The sequence below is a fragment of the Rattus norvegicus genome, chromosome 15 (assembly GCF_021556685.1).
Source record: "Rattus norvegicus strain SHRSP/BbbUtx chromosome 15, alternate assembly SHRSP_T2T, whole genome shotgun sequence".
NCBI lineage: Eukaryota > Metazoa > Chordata > Mammalia > Rodentia > Muridae > Rattus > Rattus norvegicus.
The window spans coordinates 30,017,067-30,036,220 of NC_141548.1; the positions used below are offsets into that span (position 1 = coordinate 30,017,067).

At 40.7% G+C, this 19,154-nt stretch overlaps 1 long non-coding RNA gene across 1 annotated transcript; it reads left to right on the forward strand.

The window, feature by feature from the left end:
- Positions 1 to 15,476: 15,476 nt before the first annotated feature.
- Positions 15,477 to 17,278, forward strand: LOC148000937 (uncharacterized). The gene is made up of 3 exons (XR_015638754.1): positions 15,477 to 15,619; positions 15,752 to 15,971; positions 16,712 to 17,278. It is a non-coding gene; the product is annotated as an uncharacterized LOC148000937 (long non-coding RNA).
- The last annotated feature ends 1,876 nt before the right edge of the window (positions 17,279 to 19,154 follow it).

Sequence of the window (19,154 nt, forward strand, 5' to 3'; positions counted from 1 at the left end):
ACTGGAGTCTCTGACTGTTCTTGTTAAATGATCTGTTTCTACTGAAGCTCAGTCAGTTTTTGCTTTATGTATTTGCAAGATTGTTATTAAGTACAATGTAAATGTTTTATCTTCCTAATGAATACCATTTATTTTACTTAAGATCCAACTGAGGAAATCACTCTGGCACTAATTTATGTTCCTGGCTTTGAAACTGATTATTTGGCTGCCTTCCTGTGCCCCTTTCCATACACTGCCTTTAGGTAGGGATATCTATCCCATGCTGTTAGCCTCACTACCCCCGACCAATCACCCTTAAGCTTCATCCCTGTTTGAGTAGCCTAGACTTCTCTTAACTGAGCTCTACCCAGCCCTGACAACCCCTTCCTCCTAACTGTACATCCTTAGCTTCTCCTTTAGGGAGTCACCAGATTTAAAACACTATCCTACCCACATCTGCAAGGCAATGATTACCCCTCCCTAATCGGAAACACTAGACCAGCAACTCCACACAATCCCACTACTTGCTAAGTTACACATGGTGTCTAACACACCTGCCTTCCTTCATATCTTTTGGCATACCCCCATCAGGTAAGGGCAGCCAATTCTTTCAAATAAACACATCCAGGCCCACTGAATATATTTGCCCTCATCCTCAACCGGGGAGACTAGATTCACCCCAAACTCAGCTCTGTCTATCTACACTAATTCTACCCACCCTCATTGTTCACACCCTTTCTCTAAGTAGACACTAGAGTCACCCTACCAAGTGTACTCATCACTGAAATGAAAGAAATGTCCTCTCTGGTGAGGAACACTAGACCCACCCTTTCACTCACCTGAGGACTGTGTGCCCCACATCTTCCAGTCCTCTTTCTTCTCCCCCTTTTTATGCAGGGAATCCCAACTCACTAATATTCATTACCTGAGGTATCAGCAATTCTACCTATGCCAGTTTTTTGTGGTAAAGGCCAGAGTACCTATTCTGAACTCCAGAAGTTTCACTGTGAAATCCTTTAACCCTACAGAAGTTCTGCTCCCATGTTGAGAAGTCTCGCTTAGCTTGAGCTGAGTTGGGACTACTTCTGAAACCCTCTTCGAACATTAACACTGATTTTCCCACAGACTGAAAACTAAACCCCATACAGCTATTTGGAATAATAGTAGACACAGCTTCAAACACCAATTTCATAGAATAAAGATAATATTTCTATACCAAAACTAAGTAGCAATGACCTAACTCCAGATTTCTGGGTACCATTGCAAATACAATTAGACTCTACCAAAAATTACTGCTACCATAAGTAACGTACCCCAAGAAAAGTGACTTAGATGATGCACAGACATGTTTTCAAAATAGCAATAACCGATATGATCAAAGAACTCAAAAGAACATGGATAAATGCTAGAATGAAGCTCAAAAACATAAACAATTTGATGGAATATTGAATCAACACATGATATAAAATATAAAAATTTAATAAGTAAATGCTTTGAAAAAAACACAAATGAAACTGTAAAAATTCGGAAATATATATATATATATACACACACACACACACACACACACACACACACACACACACACACAGGTAAACTTCATAAATAAGTGGACCAATTAGAAGAATGTCAAGTCTTGAAGACAGAGGAATTGAATTACTCAGAAAAAGAAATGTCAAGGAGGAGGAGGAGGAGGAGGAGGAGGAGAGGAAGAGGAAGAGGAGTAGGAAGAAGAAAAGGAGCATAGTCTCCTGTCCATTCAGAGGGTGAAACAAAATGAGACAAATGGGTTCCACATGGCTCTGAATCTGGCAGGAATCCCAGGAGTGTTATAGCCCTCACAAGAGAAGTGAGGAGGTCTAGGCACCTTGTAGAGAACAGGTAACTGGGATCATGGGTCTCACATCAGCTACCATGGCAGCATCAACATCAACAGTAGATGTGGCAGCAGCAGCAGCAGCAGTAGCAGCAGCAGCAGCAGCAGCAGCAGCAGCAGCAGCAGCAGCAGCAGCTTCTTGAACCTGGCCTGCAGCAAGGCAGGTTCAAGGCCCAGCAATGAATGCTTTAGGAGAGAGAATTCTTCCCCAATATGTGACTGATTGCTCATGGTCCTCTCAGGGAGGTGTTGTGGTTATATGTTCCAGAGCAGGTACTGAAATTGGTAGGAAGTGACTTGACTCCTGCTGATCTCAAGTCTCAGAGATTCCTGTGGTCTAAGCTCACTCAATCTTACCAGTTGAGTGAGCCCTCTTGACCTTCAGAGGAGGAAGAAGGGAAGGATGAGGATATGAGAAGAAATAGACCAACACAGAAATTCTGGACCAATGAAAACGCATAAATAATGGATATAGAAGGAAAAGTGATTCAGATCAAATGCACAAAATATATTTTCAACAATATAGTAGATAAAACCTTTTTCAGTCTGAGGAGACAGATGCCTTTAAAGATCCAAGAGGCATATAGAGAACCAAATAGAACTATAATGATAACACTTGTATTTTATGACCACCAACACATTAAATTTATAGAACAAAGAAAATACATTGAAAGGAACAAGAGAGAAAGATCAAGCCACACACAAAGGTAAACTTATCAGAATAACAGTACATTATCCAGTGGAGATCATGAAACTCAGAAAGCATTGGTCAGATGCTCTACAAGTTATGAAAGCCCACAGATGCCAGCCAAGACTATACCCAGCAGAACTATCAGTCATAGTGGAAGGAAAAGGGAAAACATTCTACAATAGTCTTGAATAATATATAACCATTAAGCCAGCTCAAAAGAAGATGCTGGAGGTAATACCTAAGCTTGAAGAGAAGATTAGTTTCATCACATTGAATCAAAATATGTCTAACAGAAAGCCACAAAGGCAAAACTCACAGGAATTAATACAAATTTTCAATAATTTTAACATTTATGATATCAACTCCCTAATGATACAAGAGATACAAACTAAAAGATTAGATCAGAAAGTAGGGTACAACATTTTTGCTGTTTCTAAGGAATAAACCCCAGTACAGGTGGACACCATCTTAGGAAAGAAACATACCTCAGGACAGGTGGACACCATCTTAGACAAAAAGAGGGAAAAATAGTCTTAAGCAAATGGGACGATGAACAAGGATGTGTAGCTACTCTAATATCTGACAAAACAATCAGAAGACACACCCCATGGGTAGATCCCAATTTGGGTCAGTCACTGGATGACCTTTCCTTCAGGCTCTGCTCCAGTTTTGTCCCTGTTTTTCTTTTAGTCAGGAACAATGCTGGGTCAAAAACATTTCTTAAAGTGTGTTTCCTAAGACATAAAGCAGGATGCGTAGAGCCAGGGGTCTTAGAAGAGTTGGTAAAGTGGGGAGAATATGACCAAACACATTCTATGAAACTGTCAAGTAATTAAAATAATAGAAGCTGATTCTTTATCTCTATCAACTTTAGAGCCACCTTATGTCTGATCTAACAGTAGTGTAGTGACCACGGCTCCTTCACAGTTGTCATATAGCACGTAAGCTTTCTAACTTATTTGAACTTGTACAGAGAGGATTGTGAATGCCCCTAAAATGCTCAAGGTTAATGCTTATACTCCAGGTTGTAAATATTAAGATTCTAAGATTTGACTTCACGGTTTATCGGGGTCTTGACCTGAAAGAGACTTAGTAGAGATCTTTTGTTCTTTCTCTCATTGGTTGAGACTTTCTTCTCCCATTGTATTTATTATTCCTTTGATATCTATTACAATTGTAGCCTGATGGCCATGAACTCCCTCAGCTCATGCTTATTTGAAATGTCTTTATTTCTCCACCAGTGCTAAAAGTTAATTTTCAGAGTATAGAAATCTTGTTTAGCATTTATCTGCTTTCAGGGCTTCAATTATATCATTCTGCTTTGAAGGAGACTCTAATATTACTCGGGAATTTCTGTCTTTGTATAGAGTGATATTCCCCCTTATGTCTTTTTACATTTTCTGTTTGCTTTGTATTTTTGAAATCTTGACTAAAATATTATCTAGACTGGTTCTTCCCTGGTCATGGGTACTCAAGGTTTCAAGGACCTTTGGTTTCAAATATTTGCTTCTTTCTCTACATTTGGGAATATTTCTGATATAATATTTTGAATAGTCTCTCTATGCTATTAGTGTTTTTATCAGGTCCTTTCCCCCTCCCCATGATTTTGGGAGCTTAATCTCTAGAGAATTTCCCAGAAGTCTTAGTCATGCTCATTCTTTTTTTCTTTTAACTTCATAAGTAATGTTTGAATGTAGTATCCATCACCTTTCCCCCATCTGTAATATTAATCTCAGCAATAACCATTCACTAATACTTCCTTTATTCATTCATTCTGTTTGGTTAAGTATTTTAATAATGCCTTCCACTGTGTGTTTCCATTCATTATTTTTCATTTCCAACAATTTTTTCTTTTAAGGATCTTAAATTTCTTGCCCTATTCTTGTTCAGTTTTGCTGACGTTTTTCTTTTTACTGCTTCCTCCCCAGGTTCTGAATTAAGAAGGAGTATAATCAGAAATGCAGTGCCTGAGGACCCACTGTGTGCTCTGTAAAAACCTCACTCACAGCAGGTATGGTACAGACATCACATTGCAAAAGGATCGTTCTTCCCAAACATGTCCAGTCATCTTAAGCAAATTCTCCAGATCCCTCTGCGGCTTGCCGCAGTGTAGGAGAGAAATTGTGACAGCTGCTCTCAACAGGACAAAATCTCTTTCCATGGATAGGAATATTGGTGCCAAAGGAAAAGTTAGTGAGATAACGGTTTCTGCGTAGAAACTCTAGGAAGCTCTGGAAACTGTTGAGTGAAGAGCTCTGTATTTGGCCACAGAGGGGCAGTGCTGTATCAGAGGAGATGAAGTGTGTTTCTCCTAAGTACTTATCAATGAATCAGTGAGATTATGTACTCAGACTGCATTTGCATATTTATTTGCATATATATGCAATTTTAAAGGGTCCATGAATTTGTGGAAGGGAACAGAGGTAGGGTTATGAAAGAGATTGGGGGGAAGAGAGGAAAGAGGTAAATTATATAAATACATTTTAAATTTTAAAAACTACATACAAATAAATCATCTCCTAACTTGCTTAAGTAGAATTAGAGAGAAGCAAATACACACACCTATCTGGCCATCTAACTATATTGTGCTTGTTTATCCCAAACTCATAGTGTTGACAAAAGGACTTTAGAAGTGAACACTATTAGATTCATGCTATCCTTCGAGGCCAGTGCCACATCAACTTCTCTATTGTACATTTATAATGCTGACACCCATACCATGCCCATTCTTCTGCCATACTAACATGAACCCATACACAGAACTATGTTATTTGTCCTTTCCACATGAAATCGACTCGTGGTTTGAAGCCATTTCAAACTCTTCTTCAATCCGAATCTTTTCTGACTGGATCAGGAAGCAGGGTCCACACCCTTTCCTTCATGGCCTTTGTCTAGACACACAGGTGCCTCAGGGAGCCTTCAGTTTTCTGTTCTCTGTAGAAGATTGGAACTGGGTATGTCATGAAAGACACCCAAGCACTGCCCATGCAGTGGGCAGCTGGGCACTCAGCAAATGCATAGCAGGTCTGCCTCATCTTCAACCTAACTTGCTTCTGTCTTCAGATCACCTTAACTTTTTTCTTTTCTAGTTTTCACACATAAAAACAAATTATGATCTATTTCTTTATGTGTTAATGTTACTTAACATCGTATCTTCCAGCTCTATTTTCCTACAAATGACAGGATTTTGTTCCTTCACATGGCTGAGGACACTCTCTCTTCTCATGTGCAGTATCTTGTTCGTCTGGTGACAGGTGGTACCAGGCTGGTTCTGCATCTTGGCTATCATGGCCTTGCTGTGGTAAAATGCATAGGTAGTATCTCCTAGCATTGAGAAATACATAGAAGTAGAATATCTCAATCATTGGTAATTTCCTTTCTTTTTTAATCTTTATTACTGTTTAAATTTTTTATTAAACTTTTAATAAAACTTATTTTGATCATAATTCAGCGCCTCTGCTTCTCTCCACAACCCTACCTACCTAAATTTATGATCTTTCTTCTTATCTCTATTTCCACTAAAAATATAAACATCAAAATAAACAAACAAAAACTAATAATAGAAAATATAAAAACAAAACAAAATGAGTCAAAAAGCCCACACCATAACAAAAACACAAATCAAAACAAAACCTCAACCATAGAGTCAATTTTGTAGGGCACTGGACTGACTATGGAACCTGGTTGATAGACCTGATAATACTCCACTGGGGCAAACTGAAATTAATTGAAAATATTGCATCTGTCTATCCCAGGATCATAGGACTGACAAATAAGACTTTAGAATTAAATGTTACCAGATTCAAGACCAGGGCCACATCAATTCCTCTAATGTACATTTGCAATGCAGTCACCCATACCTTGTCTGTTATTCTGCCACACTGATATGACCTGAGCCTAGAATTGGTATATATTCTTCCCACTGGGAAATCTACTCATGATTTGAAGAGAGTTAAAACATCTCCTCAGTCAGGATCTTCTCTGACTGAATTGGGAGCATTGTCTACACTCATTCTTTCATTGTCTTGTCTAGACACACAGCTATTCATTGCAAAGAGCATCTTGGTTAATGGCGACATCCCGAATTCACTTCCCTTTCCTGGTGCTTGGATTTTCCTATTCTGACCCTTTGCATGTTTCCTGCAAGCTACTACAATCTCTGTAAATTCACATGCGCATTAGTCCTGTTGTTTACAGAAAATACTGTTCCTTGGAGCTGTTCACAACCTCTGAGTCTTACAGTCTTTCTACGTCTTGAAAATAGATTCATTAACTTTGATGGGAGTACATTGGTGAGAGTGTCCCATTTAGAGCTGAGTGTTCCAAAGTCTCTCACTCTATGTACATTGTCCAGTGGGGCTTTGTGTTAATTCCCATCTGCTCTAAGAAGACTTCTTTGATGATGTTTGAGCCAAGCACTGATCTGTGGATGTATCAATGTCTATACTGCTTTGCTTGGTGGCCATAACAGCACACATTGTTACCACCCTGTGCAATGTCTTTATAAGGAAGGGATTTGTGATCCTCATGACTCAATTTTCATCAAAACAAATTTGAGCAGAACAGGAAGTGCTTCCTTTGTCAGAAATAGCCTTAGACTAGTGTGCTGTGAAGGGTGGAGCCTGCTGAAAGAACTGAGGTGCCTGTGAAGGTGGAGACAGTGCTCTGTGGGGAGAAAAAAGGCCACCTGAGTTTCCCACAAACTTTGGTCTAGGAGAAATGGACAAGATCCTGACAGCATCATTTTTACTCCTAGGCCTTCACCTGGCTGGTGAGTCATGGAGGAGAAACCCAAGGATATGGGATTAATGTGGAGGCACAAGAGAATTGAGCCACCAGGAAGTCATGATATCATAAGCAGGAAGTAATTCCTGGGAAGCTAACAACAGTTGTTATTTCTCTACACAGAGGTGAGTGGCCAGCAGGAGAGACGTGACCAGCAGCAGGTCAAACAAAGTCCCCAATCTCTGACAGTCTGGGAAGGAGGAACCACAGTTCTGAACTGCAGTTATGAGAACAGTGCTTTTGACTACTTCCCATGGTATCAGCAGTTCCCTGGGGAAGGCCCTGTACTCCTGATGACCATATATTCAGGATCCAGTAAAAAGAAAGATGGACGATTCACAGTCTTCCTCAGGAAAAGTGAGAAACAGCTCTCCTTGCACATCGAAGACTCTCAGCCTGGAGACTCAGCCACCTACTTCTGTGTAGCAAGGGCACAGTGCTCTCCACACACCTGCAGCCCAGACCCAAACCTGCAGCTGAGGCTCCAGCAAAGCCCTGCTGCGGGCTGAGCCTGGCAGAGATGCACAGGAGTTGTCATGTGCAGGAGCAGGTGAAGAGGTCACTCAGTGAGTGTGAGGATTAGACCATTGGTCCAGAGACAGACCAAGCTGGAGTCATGGCTTGCTTTCTCCAGTCTCCCTCAAGAGCAGCTGGCGTCTTCCATCTATTCCCTTAGCTAGTTTAGATGAGTGTTTGTATAAATAGTTCTCTGTGTGATTGGTTTGTGGCAACTATAAATTACAGAGGCCCTGTCTCCCTGCACTCTTGTCAACAGTGTTCTGAATGTGTGGTGTTATAGTGCAGTGTCAAGAGACATTGACTTTGGTCTTGGGATAGAAATAATGTAGAATTTTCTTTTACCATCAATTTCCTCGGATGACCAGAGTAGTGGTGATTCACATGACCACTTCCTCTTGTTTTGCCTCTCATATCCTCATCTATCTCCAACAAATTCAAGTACGCAAAGCAGGAGGTTTTCACAAGGATGCAGTAGTGTCCACAATAGACAGATGACATCAGTGGGGAAGGAAGAGTTCAATTTCCTCATGTAGGGAAAATGTGCAACCTTCACTAAAGAAATAATTTCACATGTATATTTCATAGATGAAGAAAATATCAAATGGATGTAAAATTTCTATCATATAAAATCAGCTTCCATGTTTATGGCCATCTGCAATGCACAGAATTGAAAAAGGACCTCTCATTGCATAATACTTTGCTAGCTTTACTCATTTGGTGCTGTAGAAATAAATGCCAACCAGGTTTTTAATGGAAAAACTTTCATTGTCTTATAAGTTTAAATATTTTCTTGTCATAGAGTTGATGTTGTGGTAGCCCTAAACTACCTAGGAAGCTAAGTGAGGAGGAATGTGAGCCTAGGATTGGGAATCTAGCCTTGGCAACATAGTAGAACTCTTTCTCAGGAAAACAAAATGAACAAACGCACTGTGGAAGATGTTTAATGTAAGAATGTGAAGGCTATAAATTCTCTTACTCTCATCCACAGTGAATAGATTTTCAGTATCAAAAAGGGAAAATTACAAAGGAAAATAAAGCCAGTTGGCTTTTAGCCAAGAGATATATCTCAAAATACCAATAAGTGACCTTCCAGGGTCCTTCAAAATCTTCTCTCCTTATTTTAAACTAGAGTTAGAAATTGCAAACAGCATTTGTATCTGATTGGGGTAGGATTCACAGAACATAAAGACTGAGCTTGCAAGTCAGCAGGAGAGGCAAGGCATACTTATAGGTGTACCACACAGAATTTGGAAACTCTGGGTACCCTGAGGCAGAACCTTGAGCTTCCTCTGGATTGAAAGACTGAAAATTATTTAAAGAGAGCTGAGAGAGAGTTACGGCAGATTGATGTAGAATAGCATAACAATAACCATTTCCGTGTCTTCCTGTGCTGGGCAAGCAAATGTCTGCTTTTGGAGTTTGAGGTTTGACATAAATTCCTTTGCCAGATGCATTTTCAGCCTGCAGTCAATTGTGTGTGGGGGTCTCCATGCCTTCAGTGTCTGAATAAAGAAATATTATTTCAGGAAATTCTGATATAGTCATGGTTTTGTAAGAGAAAGGTGATTTACAGACGGATTTTGTTTTTCTGAAAACTCTACCAATAACTGCAGAACATCAACTGTGGCCATGCTCCTGTGACAGTGAATGGCATCACTGAACATTGAGATACAGAAGCTCCTCACTCTCATGCTTCTCCTCCTGACTCCTGCCAAGATCCCCAGAGCTGTGTCATCGGATAAGCCTTTGTTGGGGCCGTTGGCTCTCCAGGACCCAATGCAACATTTCAGTCTCACAAATCTGTTTTGATTTTGTTTTTCTGTGATGCTTTGTGGATGTGAATTCCCAGTGGTTTTGGCTAAGGAGGAAGGAAGGGTAAGGATTTCTGGTTTGTCTCTGCAGAAAAGCCAGGATTGGTGATCATGTTTCACCTTTACTCAGACTGGAGTCGGAACAGTTGAAAGTTGAGTGAGTATAGGCAATAGAGTGGGGACTCATGCTTATCTTCCCAACTCCCCTTTCCAGTCTACCAACTTCATGCTCGTTCTCCCTCTCTCAGCTTCAAAAAACAAAATAAAACAAAAGTACCACCCACCCCAAACAACAAAATCAAAACCCACAAAATAATAATCAAAACAACAAACAGGCCAATAAATTTAAACATGCCAAAACAAAGCAAAACCGACATGGCAGGCGTAATGGGAGGGGAAAACCTGAATAAATATGCTATATGAACAAAAGTGTTGATTGTAAAAAGGAAGAAGCTATTGCAATTGATTCCTGGTGCTAAATAAAACCACTTTTCTTCCATGTCCACCACGACATCAGTGAGGCAGCTCTGTCTCCTAACTCCATTTTATGTCCGTTTTCACATTTCTCAGTCACATCTGCCTTGACCACACACACATTGGGAATCTCTGTAACCCTGACCTTGGTCCAGACATATTAACCAAAATGATATGCATACTGACTAAATATGAGATAAAATAATTGAATACAGAGTCAAAATAAATGTTGGGTTGTGCCTGAAATTCCTACTATGTTCTGTCAAAATAGAAGTTACAAAGTTACTAAGACACTAGCTGAACTTTGATATAACTTTTTCTTTATATTGTTTTTATAAAGAGGCTGTATGCCTGACCTTTGACACCTTTGACACCAAGAGACTCTAAGGCATTACCATTTTATTGGTCACTGGCCAAAAATGAAAGGGCTCTTATAATCTTGATTACCCTAATTAGCATGGTAGTCTGCATTCCACCTACACTACAGGGCAGGACCCCTAACACATAATGGATTCCACATACTCTTTTTATTTTTGGTTTGGTTTTCTCTTTTCACTGTTTTTTTAATCTGTTACATTTTTTTAAAAAAATAATGGTTTTGAGACAGAGACAGACAGAGAGAGAGAGAGAGAGAGAGAGAGAGAGAGAGAGAGAGAGAGAGAGATCATGGAGTTGGGTTAGGTAGAAGGAAGGGGGAAGGATTTGGGAGGTGTTGGGGTAAGGGGAAAATATGATTAAAAATATTGCATGAGGGGTTGGGGATTTAGCTCAGTGGTAGAGTGCTTACCTAGCAAGGGCATGGCCCTGGGTTCGGTCTCCAGCTCCGAAAAAAAAGAAAAAAGATAAAGAAAAGAAAAAGAAAAAATATTGCATGAAAAACTTGTTTTATGAGGGAATAAATAAAAATTAAAAAAAATTTTTCTGAGATGGCCCCTCAGGCCTTATCACAGATCACAGATTGATTTATTAACTTTGATATTTTAAGTTATTATTTTTATTTTAATTAAAACATATTTACCTCATTTTCCCCTTCTCTTCCCTCCCTGAAACACCTTCTGTGTCCTCCACCTCCAGCTTTACTAAAGCTTTCCAATAGTAACTTCAAATCCATGGCCACTGTTTCTATGGTTACTTTTTTACACACACACACACACACACACACACACACACACACACACACACACACACACCTCTAGTGTGTGTACATGACTATATAAATACAACCTGTTGAGTCTGGTGTTCCTTGTGTGACTTCTGTGCTGACCACTTGATGCTGTAGCATTCATCAAATGTTCCTCCCTGGGGATGTCCATTTGTCCCTGTACTCAGTTGTCTGCAGTTCTTTGTGTAGGGATGGAGCCCCATGACATTTATTATGTCTATGGGCACCATCATTGTTCAGGACTAGTTATGCAGTCTGTTGTGGTATCAACCAAGAACATCGCTTCCCTGTCATTTCTAACAGACAGTCTTACAGCAGACTTCCTGGCCTTCTGACTCTTAGACTTTCTTGCTACCTTCTTTTCTCCAGTGTTTTCTGAGCATTCAACATAGATGTAGATGTAGAGAGAGATTCAGCATCTTGCTGTAGATGTATTCAAGGGGCTGACTATCCCATGGCTTGTTCTCTATATTTTGACCCGGGGTGGTTTCCTATAACAGTCTCCATCTGTTGCAAAGGAAAGCTTCCTTGAGAAGTAGGAGATCTACACTTACTCATGGGCATAAGGAAGAGTGTTTAGATTACAGTTTAAAAGGTTTCTGGTTTAGTAAGGGGCAATAGTAGATTCTCCTCTAAGACCCATTATGTCATGAGGTCTGAGTAGTTAGCTACATTTTAATGCCAAGCTTTATTTCCCTCTTGCTGAGTGGGCCATAAGTCCCATTAGAGAGGCATTGTTTATAACCAATTTATTAGTGCCACCATTGCACCTTTGTAAGTACATTGCAGGGTTCTTCACTAATGTGATTCATAAGGATCACATCAAGGTAGAACTATTGGTGTCTTTCCCCCTTTGTCAACTTGAATGGCACCTTTTGATGTTATGAAAGTTAGCGGTAGCAGTGAGGTTTTCAGGTCAGATCCAGTTCAAGTCTTTACAGTCCTATGAACAACGTGCACTGTTTCTTCAATAGGGACTTGACTTCAATCTCTGGGATCCAAGGGCAACAGGAATAGCCAGCACTCTTCCTAGAGCCTCTTGGATTCCCATGATCCACATATGGAAAGAAGGTTCTCATGCCTGGCATTTGGTTTCTTATTAGATGATCTGTCTCTTGCGGGGGTATTGCCACCTTGAGTGTGATAACTTCCTTAAAAAATACAGAATGTAGTTCAGGTAAACATGAAACAATCAGTATCTTTAAGGCTATTTCAAATATCTTCAGTGGCATTTATACTCTCTCTCTCTCTCTCTCTCTCTCTCTCTCTCTCTCACCATCTGTATTGAACTTCCTCCCCACTCTGAACTAAGCACACCATTATCCCAATTTTCCTGATTTACTAACTTCTTTTTATTATTTTTGAATATTAAGCTCCTTTCTTTTTAAAAGATTTATATTGGGGTTGGGGATTTAGCTCAGTAGTAGAGCGCTTGCCTAGGAAGCACAAGTCCCTGGGTTCGGTCCCCAGCTCTGAAAAAAAGAACCAAAAAAAAAAAAAAGATTATATTGATTGGTTGGTTGGTTGGTTGGTTGGTTTTGTGTTTGTGTGTGTGTGTGTGTGTGTGTGTGTGTATGCTAGCACACACATCTGTGTGAGTACACAAAGACTTGTGTATATACATGATTGATCACTCCTGTGTGCATGTGAAGGACAAAAAATGGTGTCCAATCCCTCAAGGCTGGAGTTTGAGTTTTTGCAGGACACTTATCTTGTCAAATGTCCTGGGAGCTGAGCTTCTACCTTTATTATTAGCAGCAAGTGCTGTTCACTGATGAGCTGTCTCTCTACCAATCTTAAACTTTATCCTCACTAGGAAGTATGTCTATCAATAAATCACAAGGAAAGACACAGGAGCATTTAGAATAAGACCAGTTGTTCAGCCCAGGACCCAAACCCAGTGTACTCCAAAGCCACATCTCAGAGGCTGTGGTCATGCAGCAGAACATCCACCTGCTCTGTGGAGAACTAGAGCAGGGACAGAGCCCTGCCATCCTGAGCTCCTCAGGCTGCTGTGGCTCCCATGGTCTCCTGCTAAGTACAGAGACTGCAGTCCAGGGCATGTGATCTCAGCTCTCAGCAGTGAAATGGACAGAGGAGGATACCTCAGAGTCCAAACCATAGTCCCCAATGTACTTGCTTTTTGATCACTTAATCTTATAGAGAGGCCTGTAACTGTTTCAGAGACCTTGTTTGCATTTTCTCTTTTGATTGCTTCTTGGATTAACGACTACACCTGGAAGATGAAGAGCTACATTCAGAGTAGGATACAGCAGGACACAGAAATTCCACCACCAAGTCACCTGGAATTAGCATGTTTCTAAGTACAGACGGTTTATGTGTAGCATGGACATGTAATAGGTTTGAGTCACAGAGAGACCTGGCAAGCTTATTATGAGACCGTTTTGTAATTAAAAATACACAGAATTTAACAAGCAAGACGGAATCCTTCATGTCAGTGGGACAGAAACTTCAAGGACATGTAATAAGTATAGTTCTCTGTTTGGAGAGAAATGACATACCTTCTGAATAAAACTTGATGTTAGACTTTAAAAACCTAATCATTTTTTGTAACAGAGGGTTTTTTTTTTATTGGTATAATGTCTGTCAATCTTCCCCGCCCCATCTCTGTATGTATGTTTCTCTGTCTCTGTTCATCTGTCTCTCTGTGTGCATATGTGTTTGTTTGTGTGTGTGTGTGTGTGTGTGTGTGTGTGTGTGTGTAAAACAGTGGTCAAATTGGGTATCTTCCTCTATTGCTTTCTACATTTATTGATTGAATAATTGTTAGATTGATTGATTGATTGATTGATTGGTGTCTTTGGTTGAGGCTTTCACTGAGACTGAAGCCCACCGACTGACTGACCAGTGAGATTCCAGGATTCTCTCGTCTCTGCTTCTTAGTGCTGAGATTTCAGGTGCACCCACAGCAACTGAATTCATGTGTGACTGCTGGAGATGACTCATGATTCATAACTGACCCCTGACACACTGAGCATCTACTTAGCCTCTAAAGATTATTATGTCATTCCTCTTACTATTTTACAGACTATAAACAAAGAGGGATCTTTAATAATTCTGATCTACTATCCTTTACCATGTGATTTAAAACTAACTTTGTTCATTGCAGAATTTGGATAGATCAACACACTCACTAAGAAAGGAAGATTATTTCAGATCCCAAAGGTTTATGGGGTAATTTATGAGATCCTTGAGAACGTTTTTACTTTATTAAGCTTAATATGACAACAGAATAGCACCCACGTGTGTAAAGCAGCTACACCCTCAGCAGGCAGGAGTTTTCTGAAGCTCGCTTTTCTAAGTGATGCCTCTTTTGACTACTAAGAAAAACAAGGAAGCAAGTAAAGGTCTGTGGTAAGCTACACATTTGATCACTGTGTACGGAACTTGTGGCCTATGTTCACACAAAACCCCATTTCCTGCTTGAGGAAAGACACACAGGCAGTTCATGTGCACACTGCCTGTTGCTCAGATTGAGAGCTGAGCTGAGGCAGAACGGACACACTCATGCAGAAGGACAAGTGCCACATGCCTCCTCGGAGCCTGCTCTGTGTGCTGGTGGTCTTGGCTTTGTCTGGTATGATGCATCACGTATAACTAAGAGTATCCAACAGGAAACAATGCCCCAGGAATATGACAGTTCCTATAGATACGAGGGGCAAAAAGGATTTGAGGGAAGCCATCACAATGTGTATTCAGTTAGCTTTCTCTTTGGGTCCTAAGGTGCCCAATTCCAACAAGGTTTGCTTTACACTGCCACAGGATAAGCTTTTAATTCATTCTTTTGATTGTTTTGCAGGATGTAATGTGGCCCAGAAAGTGACTCAGGTCCAGTCAACAGCAAGCAGGCAGGAGGGGGAAGACATCACCCTGGACTGTTCATATGAGACAAGTTATGTCGTATATTATCTTTTTTGGTACAAGCAGCTTCTTAGTGGAGAAATGGTTTTCCTTATTCACCAAATTTCTTCTACTGCAGAGGAGAGGAGTGGCCGCTATTCTGTAGTCTTCCAGCAATCACTCAAGTCCATCAGCCTTGTCATTTCAGCCTCTCAGCCAGAGGATTTGGGGAAGTATTTCTGTGCTCTCAGTGAATTGACACAGTGTTTGAAGTGACAGCAAAAGCTGAACAAAAACTGGGGCTACTTAAGCAGAGACCCTCTGAGGGAGGGAGCCCAGCTGAGACGCACACCTGCACATCCTGAACAAGAAGATCTCAACTGTGGATGCTCCGTCTGTGTCTGCATCAGAACTGTGTTTCTAAGTAAAACCTCAGACCATGCGATTGAGAAAGAATTATGGTGAGCGGCTTTCTATACTACATTGTCTTAAAACAGAGTTAAAAATAGACCACTGAGAATATGTGTAATATTTTCTGCACTTGGGAATCTTGCACCGCAATAATTTGAAGTTTCTCTTTAATTTGTTAACAGCACAAACCTCAGAGGAGGCATCTGGAATAGCAAAGAACATAATTTCCTGAAGAAAGTTGCACTCAGAGAAGGAGATCCAGCATGAATGTAGTAGTCAGAGACAGACTATAAGGATTTCTCTCCATGAAATACTGGTGGTGACTGGGTTACCCCACCAATCTTTATCTTTGTGTCTAGTACTGAGCCTGAGGTACTGAAGGTCAGCAGTTGGGGAGGACAGGTACATGAGCATAGCACCTGGCTGTTCTGAGATTTGTGAGAATTCAGTGAGACCCATAAAGCCAATGGAATCTAGAAGGATAAACTTCCCTCACCTCCTCAGTCCCTCTGGTTTGGGGGAGCATCAGAAGTCATGCCATTTGCCAACGTGATACACACAGACTCGACCTGAATAAAGAAAAGCTGTAGAAGTGAGGAGTAGAGAGTTAATGGTAAAGTGAGCTGGAATCTAATGGACATCAAATATTTATGGGGCCTGAATCTGCAGGGCTATATAAAAATAATTAAATATATCACACCTGTTTCTTGAGTCTTCTACAGCTGCCTTTTCCATGTCCACCCCCAAAACATAGCAACATGGAGAAGGAAATTCTGAGTAATGTGTTTCCAGATATGTTTTTAAAGATTATTTTTTAATATCATGTGTGTAACCTTTTTGTCAGCATGTATATATGTGTACTGGGTGAAGTCTGGTGCTCATGGAGGCCAGAAAGGGATATTAGATTCTGGAAATTGGCGTTATTGGAGGAAAGGATTTACCACGTGGATGTCAGGCACTGAATCTAAGTCCTCTGCTAAAGCAGTGACTGCTTTTAATTAGGGAGTGTATGTTCCAGGTCCTGTTTCTAGGTAATTTGCATAAACTGTACATGATAAAGGAGGTAAATAACTTCAATTCACCAATTAAAAACCATAGGCTACCTGGGGGGCATTAACAAAGAATACTATCTGTGTCTCCAGGAAACACTTCCCATAGCTAAGGACATCAAACACTGAAAGTCAAACCATAGAGATCAGCATCGGAAGTAATTGACAGCTGTAAACATGGCACTGCACGTCTCATATTTGACAAAGGAGACTTCAGGCCACAGCTAGTCAGAGAGCTGAGGAGAGCCACTGCATAGCCACAGAGGGCAAGTCTTGTGTATGTGAGTACACGGAGCATGGCTCCCGGTTCAACAAAATAAACTCTAATTGACAGAAAATGTCACATGTGTCCCTAATCAGTAATGATCTTAGACTTCAATGTTTCACTGTGACTTTGGCAAGTCTTCCTAAATTAAAAACCAACAAGGAAACTTCAGAGCAAGAGATTCTGCAAGTCCATCTCTGTGAATTTGGCAGGAGAATCCCAGGCAGGGAAGGGAAGCCAATGTGCACTCAGAGAACTCACTGAATGCAAGCGACAGAATCTTAGCAGACGCAAAATTTATGTTCTTTACTGTAAGAAGCAAAAGCCTGAGAAGTCAACAAGGACACAAATTTAAAGAACGTTTTAATGAATAAATAAGTGTAATATCCTATGAATTTGTTAGTAGTTGTCCTTTTTAACGGTTCCTCAGGAGTGGTATAGCTGGCTCCGCAGGTAGCACTGTTTCCAATTTTCTAAGGAACCTCTAGATGGATTTCAGAGTGGTTGTACCAGCTTGAAATCCCACCAAAAACGGAGAAGTGTTCCTCTTTCTCTACATCCTCGCCAGCATCTGTTGTCACCTGAGATTTTTATCTTAGTCATTCTGACTGGGGTGAGGTGGAATCTCAGGGTTGTTTTGATTTGCATTTCCCTGATGACTAAGAATGTTGAACATTTCTTTGGGTGCCTCTCAGTGATTCGATATCCCAGGAAATTGGACACAGTACTACCTAAGGACTCAGCTATACCATTCCTGGGCATATTCCCAAAAGATGCTCCAACATATAACAAGTACAGATGTTTCACTATGTTCATAACAGCCTTACGTATAATAGCCAGAAGCTGGAAGCAACCCAGATGCCCCTCAACAGAGGAATGGATACAGACAATGTGGTACATCTACACAATGGAGTATTACTCAGCTATTAAAAACAATGACCATGAAATTCATATGCAAATGGATGGAACTAGAAAATATCCTGAGTGAGGTAACCCAATCACACACAAAAAAAGAAACACACACACACACACACACACACACACACACACACACACACACGGTATACACTTACTGCTAAGTAGATATTAGCCCAAAAGTTTGAATTACCCAAAATACAATCCACAGAACACATGAAGTTCAAGAAGAAGGATGACCAAAGTGCGGATACATCCATCCTTAGGGGGAACAAACATTCACAGGAAGAGATACGGAGGCAAAGTTTGGAGCAAAGGCTGAAGGAAAGGCCATCCAGAGACTGTCCCACCTGGGGATCCAGTCCATGTCCATACAGCCACCAAACCCACACAATATTGCTGATGCCAAGAAGTGCATGCTGACAGTAGCCTGATATAGCTGTCCCCTGAGAGTCTCTGTGAGAGCATGACAAATACAGAGGCGAATGCTCACAGTCAATCATTGAACTGAGAATGGGTTCCCCATTAGAGGAGTTAGAAAAAAGGATTGAAGGAGCTGAAGGGGCTTGCAACCCCAGAACAACAATACCAACCAACCAGAGCCCCCAGGGACTAAATCACCATCCAAAGAGTACACATGGACAGACCCATGTCTCCTCTGCAAATTCAGAGGATGGCCTTGTTGGGCACCAAAGGTAGGAGCCCTTGGTCCTGGCAAGGCTAGACCCCCCAGTGTAGGGGAATATCAGAACAGGGAGGGAGGTGGGAAGTGTTGGGTGGTTGGGTGGGAGAAAGGAGATAACATTTGAAATGTAAATAAAAAATATCCAAAAAATTATCACACAGTGTTTGTTCTGACAAAGAAAAAATGTTTTTGACCAAATCTACCACCAGAGGTCTAACTGAAGTATTTGATATTTGAGCTGAGCTCCTGGCTGACCTCTAGTGCTCATGAATTAAATTGGAAGAACACCTCGTGGTAGCAGTAGCTATCATTGCTGATTTGAAGTTAGAATTTTGTGACAATCATGGCAGGGGAGGATCCAGGAAGAAGGTTATATTTTATCTACAGCTGTCAGATACAATGGTGATTCATGTAGCAGTGCCAAGTATGACTCATCTATATTCTGCACTGGCTGGTTAGCAGAAGACTACTTAAGGTATGGGGCTTGCCTTGTTGTCCAAGGTGGGGCATTTTTCTTTGCTAAGTGAAATTCATGCTATATGTTGACCTTCTTCATACTACAGAAATATCCTGAGATCTAGGAACAATGCACTGATGGAGAAGAAGCTGCTGTAGGTGTAGAACTAGAGTTTATTAATGTAGAACTAGAGTTTTTAAAAGGTTACTCATTG